This window comes from Hordeum vulgare, chromosome 5H (assembly GCF_904849725.1).
Source record: "Hordeum vulgare subsp. vulgare chromosome 5H, MorexV3_pseudomolecules_assembly, whole genome shotgun sequence".
Classification (NCBI taxonomy): Eukaryota; Viridiplantae; Streptophyta; class Magnoliopsida; order Poales; family Poaceae; genus Hordeum; species Hordeum vulgare.
In genome coordinates this window covers 263,964,951-263,972,056 of record NC_058522.1, presented here as the reverse complement: position 1 = coordinate 263,972,056, position 7,106 = coordinate 263,964,951, and positions in this window count along the sequence as shown.

The window sequence follows — 7,106 nt, the reverse complement described above, 5'->3', positions numbered from 1 at the left end:
GGGGAGAGACGGGGGAAGCTCGAGCCCACCTCACATGCTCTGTGCACGGGGAAACACACATGACAGAGGTGTTTGGAGGCGAGATGGTGACGGGGGAGGGGCCAAAGACGGAGGGGGAGATACCTTGGCGAGCTGGGACATACTGCCACAGCCGGACATAGGCTACAGCAAAATAAAAAGGTGCACATCATCGTTTCAGCATCCTAGGGAGGTGGTCACCACGGCCACTTGCGTCTACAGGGTACTTATGAGCAGTAAAAGGTGTCTGTGGTGTGGGGCATGCGTGGTGGGGTGTGACTGAGGAGTTTGGTCTCTTGTGGAGCTAGTTTGAATGGGTTTTGACTGCAGTTTAGTTTGCAGTAGTAAACTTAAAGCTAACAATGATGGCACTTACTGGAGAGATCATGGGGTGAAAGCATGTCTAGGAGCCTTAGGCATGGGAGGACTACAATTTTGCAAAGTTTAAGATCAAGGGGAGGTGTCTAGATAGCAGTTGAAGTACAAAGCTATAATTCAGCCAGAAATCAAGTTTCATATGTGGTGCTCATATTCCCCACATGAGCATGCCATATCTTGGTTTGAAATGGTGCATTAGCATGCTATATATGCCCTCGAAGAAAGTGCGGGCTTTGGCTTAAGCAGAAGTATAGCAAGAGGGGTAAAAAGGGTGGAGCCAAGGTAAAAATGAGAGGTAGCTACATGGAGTCACCCTCCAATAATTCACCAATGGTCATGGCAAGGTTACTGGAGGTAAAAGGTAACTATAAAGAGATGTGATAAAAGTTTATACTCAAGGAGATAAGTGAAAGGGGCCAAAGTAGCAGCTTTGGTAAATGCACACAAGGTGTTTGATGGATCCTAGGGCTAGTAGATGGATTCCAATTGGTATGAAACTTAACAGGATCACATAATAGATGAAAAGCTTGGACACCAAATTTGGTATTTGGTGGAGAAGGTTTCCAATGTAGACTTGAAAAACCCATGAAATGGACAGAAATGGCTTTCTGCCTACAAAACCATGCAAAAAATTTCCCAGAAATCCAAAACTTATTCTAGGGCATTATTTGGGTATTAAAGCATACCCAAAAAGTTTGGGATCAAATAGAGAAACTTTATAATGTAAAGTTTCCCAAGGTCACAAATCAACACACAAGGTTTTGAGGGATTTGGGACAAGTTCTTCTATTCTCCTTGATGCACCACTTGTTGTGGATGCAATATTGGAGTATAAGAACATGTCCACCAAATTTGAGAACCATTGGATACACTTCGCAATGTAGAGTTGCTCAAATTTGGATCTAGACAGATAAGGTTTTAGAATAATTAAGTGGATTAAATCAAGTTGGATTGATTTGAAACTTGGCAAGATCATCACATATATCATATGTGACATGATAGAATTTTACACGAATTTATTGAGAATATTTCTTATAGTAATATTTCAAAAGCTTGAAATAGGCAGGAAGGGTTTTGCCTAATATTTTGAAGATCACCATGTGTTGAAACCCCCATACGTGGAATATATATGTCCATTTAGTTTCCCTAAATTTTCTCAAATATTTTGAATGCAATAAAAGTAACTTTCCTTCATAAGGGACCATTCCTGGCCTTAGAGAAAGTTATTTCAATAAAAAGTAAAAAAAAAATTAAAAAATTAATATTGTAGTTTTGGGAAGCCATTTTGATAATAGGATTAAAATAAAATATTTGGTGCAAAATAACTTCCCTAATTTTAGGACTTGTAGTACAAATCCCAACTTAGGGGTTTTGAAAGCTTAAATCAAGGCAATGCTTTTTGGTCAAAATGTTATTTGGTAAAAATAGTTTATGGTCCTATTCACATGGCAAGAACATTAGGCAAGGGTTTGGGTCAAGGGGTTGAGTCTAAAGAGTAGAAGGAATATTGATTCAAGTACAAGAAACAAGCAAGCAAGCAACAATCACATCAAGCATTGACAAAAAAAATTAATTGGTCCTAATTTTCAAAATAAGTTAATTTAGTCAGGAGAGTCAACATAGGGTATGACAACTGTCTACTTCTACATATCAAAAGAAATAGGAGGGCTTGTCATGAAGGACACATCCCTCATGAAGCTACAATTTGAGTCGGACATCATTGAGCCGGCAATTCAAAGCAAGCGGCAAAGAAAAAGAAAAATATTCGTGGAGGATATAGGAGAGCCGGACTACCTGAGAATAAAGCCTGGACCAAGAGGCATGTGCACTCAATTTGGCCACGATATTTTCCAAAGACATATGATCAGCATCACAAAGATCATCAACTCACTACATCATCTCCAGTTTGGATAAAATCCATCATTCAACTGTCAACCTTATGCCGACTTATGCCACAGTAAAGTATGGAGACTCTCAAGCCGCATCCTTGAGTTGACTTAAGACTCGGGGGCTACACAGACATGGCTCGACATGATTCAACCGAGCTAAATAATTCAAGAACCCCTGGTCATTGCAGGGAAGATAACCCGGTCCCGGGGGCTGCTGCCTTATTGGCTGAAGACTTAAAGTCTCACAAGAGGACGAGCCGCCATGATGCTACCGTTGACACATGGGCGCACTGACACATTGGTGGGCTAGTTAAAGTCACCCAAGAGGATTAACCGCCATGATGCGACCATTCAAACATGGACGCCATTGATGCCAAAGAGGACGAGCCGCCATGATGCGACTGTTCAAACATAGGTGTTGTAAAGCCAAATATGGCCAGTTGCCATGATGCACGGTTCAAACATAGGCGCTAATTGTGATTAGTGAATAAAGTCGGCTTTATCTGAACCCCTAATGTTTTGCAGTAGAAGCATTGTCTCCTCTAATCCTAGGCTAGCTTTTCCCTGATCATGGGTCACTTGGGGAATTCCAACTCACCGAGTTTAGCTTTCTCACCCTCTTGGTCCGGTGAAAAATTAACGCCATAACAATGGTTAAACCTGACCGTATGATCGTGCAACTCCGATTAAATGACCCCGTTTACTCTCGACTAGTCAATCCATTGTGGACCCTGAACTTGTCAAGGTTAAACATCGAGATGTGTTGCGTGAGAGCCAACATATGGAAAAAGGATAAACCATGGGTTAATGTACCCACTTCACTGAAGCAAGAACTGGGCCTAATCAGCCAATCTCCTCGTCGAGTCTCACTGAGCTGGCTTATTAAAAGTTTATATCCTCATGGGTTATCATGCCATCTTCATTGAAGCAAGACTCGAGCTTCAAAAGCCATTCTTTATGTCATGCCTCAGAAATTGGCACTTTATATTCTGTTATCATATACATACATCATCCTGCACTGCATCATGCATCATACATACATATCATGCCGGTCTTCAAACCAGGTCAAAGAATAAACTTCTGTAGGAGCAAATAGATCTTTGATAGCCAATATGGCTGGATCTTCATCGTGGTTTATCCTAACCAGTGTTAAACGATTGGGCTTTTTAAGCTAGCTCGGAAGAATTGACTATTTTCGAAGAGCCACCCTATCACATATAATTCTGGGTCATCTACTTGACCGACTCTTGGATTTTTTCAACTTTGCTCTATAGTAAACTACAACACTTACGGATTTCTCAAACATATATTTCCCGGGTTACATTGCAACCAAGGTCAGGGATTTCTTTCATCACAAAGGTATCATCAATTCACAGAGTGGATATGATTTATTCTACAATGGAAGGAATAGTCCCGAGTCGCTGCAGGCACACGACCGAGCACTTAGGAGCTACATTATTCAAATCAAGATTACATCAAAGTATGAAAGCCTCATGTCGCTACAAGCATGCACCATGACACTTGCGGGCTAATGCAAACCGCTTTTTGAATCATCACATCATCAACAGACTGGGCCATCTCAAGGAGATAAGCCGGCCCTTGGGGGCTACATGTCGCTCTTTATTCAAGTATGGATTCACGAAAGAACCGGCTCATCATTTTTATAATGACCCGACCCTTGGGGGCTACACATTGCTGATGAAGTTTACATAATCATATCTATAAAGTCCCTACTCATTATTGCATAATGACCCAGCCCTTGGGTGCTACATTGGCTGAAGTTTTATGAACATGAGACAAATATAAAGTCCCAGGCTTCTGCAGGCAAGACAACCCGTCCCTAGGGGGCTACAACACTCAGTCGTTTCATAGATCATAAGGTCCAACTTGAAGACCCGACCCATCATATACTTATGAGCCGGACCATCGGGGCTACACGTGTGGAGTGCAAACCCTTCAATTAATGATTGAAGATTCAGATGGACAACCAGGATTTTATCCTAAGTTGCAACATTTATATCGAAGCACATCCTAATCTATCACTATGTTCCCCTCTTAAGACTTGGGGGCTACAGTTGATATATATATACTGGAATTGCAAGTAAAAATTCAGATTGACCCGGGCTGAGAAGGCCTCGCTTCGAAGGACACATACTAAAAGGACTTGGCCTTAAGAACCCAGGAATATCAATTACATGACCAAGTGTCAGCAACAATAATGACCCGACATCATCAATCATAACCCATGAACTTCGACGATCGCAACTTGACGAGCTCTAAACATCCTCAAGTCGGTTGAACATCAGAAGGATGTCTTAAAGTTTAAATATTTCTTATCAAACTGGAATATTCAAGAATGACTCAGCACGAGAAGGATATTTTAATATTTTGTCAAGTCAAGAGCAATGGAAGCCAACTCAAAGGGGAGAAGGAAATGAAAATGACTAAAGGATGAATATAGGCCAACTCAGAAGAACCATCAACCCGACATACAAGTGGTCAAATTTATTATTTTATTTATTTTGCAGGATAAGTTTAAAATGGATAAATCCAAATTAAACTGGGGGCTAATGTCGAGGACATACCACATGGTATAGCCCGGCTTGAAATATGACCCGGCTAGGACTTGGCGACTCATTGGTGATCTAGCCGAGTTTGGCGACTCATTAGTAACCCGGCACGCGAGTCAGACAAATGATAAGACCCAACGGCCCAGAAGGAGGTTCATGGGAGGACCGACTCACAAAGAAGGCCCAAGGAAAGGAAGGACTCCCTCACAAAGGAAACAAGACCCCGATTAGGATTTAAGAAAGACTAGTCGTAGTCCTTCTCCTAGTAGGTCACTACATGGAAAACCTACCCCTTCCACCTATATAAGGAGGGGTAAGGCGCCCCAAGAGGGACAAGTTTGAGTCATCACAGATAGACAAATTAAGGGCTCTCAAGATTAGAGGTAGCAAAACTACACCTTGTAATCGAGATCACCCTCATTATCAATACACACAAAGCACGGCGTATGCTTTCACCTCCATCGGAGGGGCTGAACCTGGGTAAACTCGCGTCTCTTTATTCTGACCAACCCCTCTCAAGCCGCCACCTAGTTGCGATGGCCTCACACCTAAGTTCTCTCACGAGGACATCTTGCCGTGACAAAACCACGACAGTTGATGGCCTCACACCTAAGTTGTCTCATGAGGAAATCTTGTTGTCACAAAACCATGACAAACCCAGAGATACCTCTTTGTCAAACTAGTGAAAAATCCTAGTCTTGATCCATGTGAACCCAACAGACACCCTCAGACATACGTGTAGAGTACCTTTATGATCACCCAGTTACGAAGTGACGTTTGATACACACAAGGCATTCCTTCGGTCTAAGGGAGTTGCATGATCTCATGGTCTTAACAATAGATACTTGACATAAAGAAAGCAGTAGCAACAAACTAAGTGATACGACCATGTGCTATGCTTACGGTTGGGTCATGTCCATCACATCATTCTCCTAATGATGTGACCCCATTATCAAATGACAACTCATGTCTATGGTTAGCAAACCTTAAACATCTTTGATCAACGAGATAGTATAGTAGAGGCTCACTAGGGGCACAGTGTTGACTATGTATCCACACAAGTATGTAAGTTTCCGGTCAATACAATTCTAGCATGGATAATAGACATTTATCATGAACAAGGAAATATGATAATAACCAATTTATTATTACCTCTAGGGCATATTTCCAACATAGTCTTGGATTATTTATATGAATTTATATGTTGTTTTATATCATTTTTGAAACTAACCTATTAACCCAATTCCTAGTGCCAATTGCTATTTTCTGAGTGTTTTTGGCCTTTCAAAAAATCATTACCAAACAGAGTCCAAGGGAAATGCAGTTTTTATGGATTTTTTGGACATACCGAGGGGGTGTGGTCGTGCCCAGATGGATTGGGACCACCTCCCGATGCCACCTGACCTAATTCCACTCCTATATATTGGGAAAACACCAAAGAGGCACCCGAAATACTTTTTCCGACATCGCAAGCTTCTGTTTCCTCGTGATCCCGTTTGGAGCCTTGTTCTAGTGGTGGGATCGATCACGAAGGGCCTCTACATCAACCTTGCTGCTCCCATGGTGACGTGTGAGTAGTCTACCATACACCTACATGTCCATAGTTAGTACCTAGATGGCTATCTATCTCTCCATATTCTTCAATGGAAATACAACCGCTATTCCCGCAGTGATCTATCTTATGTAATCCTCTTTTTTTTTGACCGGCTACTGTAGGGAAAACCCCCCACAGTCTTTTTTCTTTTATTCCCATATATAAGAGGAGTATGTACAAAAGGGAAGAGGAGCTAAGGCTACAAACCTCAAGGAGGCAAAAAGGAAACCCATTTAAGGATATCATCCCTGAAACTAGTTTAATTCTATGAGCTAACAGGGAAATGTCATGAATGAAGCCAGATCTCCATTTTCTGAACTTCGGCTGCTCCTGGTTGAAGACCTTTGCATTTCTGATAGTCCAGATGTTCCAACATGCAGTGAAGACCACCTCAGCAAAGAAGGGGTTATGGAAGCCTCTTTTAGCAGCAACAGTAGCACTCCACATGGATGGACCTTGCCATGTGATCTGCAGGTAATTCCAGACCCTGGTACTGAAAAGACAGTTGAAGAATAAGTGATCTCTGTCTTCCTTGACTCGAGCATGACATAGAACACATAGATTGGAGACAGAAACATTCAAGTGATGCCGTTCAAGCATGTCTTGAGTGTTAAGCCTATCCATGATGAGCATCCAGGCAAACATCTTAATCTTCATG